Source organism: Myotis davidii, unplaced genomic scaffold, assembly GCF_000327345.1.
Source record: "Myotis davidii unplaced genomic scaffold, ASM32734v1 scaffold914, whole genome shotgun sequence".
NCBI lineage: Eukaryota > Metazoa > Chordata > Mammalia > Chiroptera > Vespertilionidae > Myotis > Myotis davidii.
The window spans coordinates 893,432-893,713 of record NW_006285484.1 but is presented as its reverse complement, the minus strand read 5'-3'; positions in this window follow the sequence as shown (position 1 = coordinate 893,713).

Genomic DNA, 282 nt, shown 5'->3' with positions numbered 1-282 from the left:
GGCGGCAGCTTCCGAGCAGCAGCTGAGCTGCCGCCGCCGCAGCCTGGAACCTCCGGGCGTGGCAGGGGGGGCGGCGACTTCACAACATCATTACTCGGCGACTTCAGTTTTGCTGCAGCACCGGATCAATGGCAGTCCCCACGCAATTGGGGACGAGCGTACGAAACCCGCTCTCCCAGCAGCCTCCACGCACCGGCCCAAGGGCTTGCTGGGAATTGTAGTTCCCTGAGATGTAGTTCTGCCTTGGCCCCGCCCCCAAGCTCGAAGGCCCCGCCCCCTGGC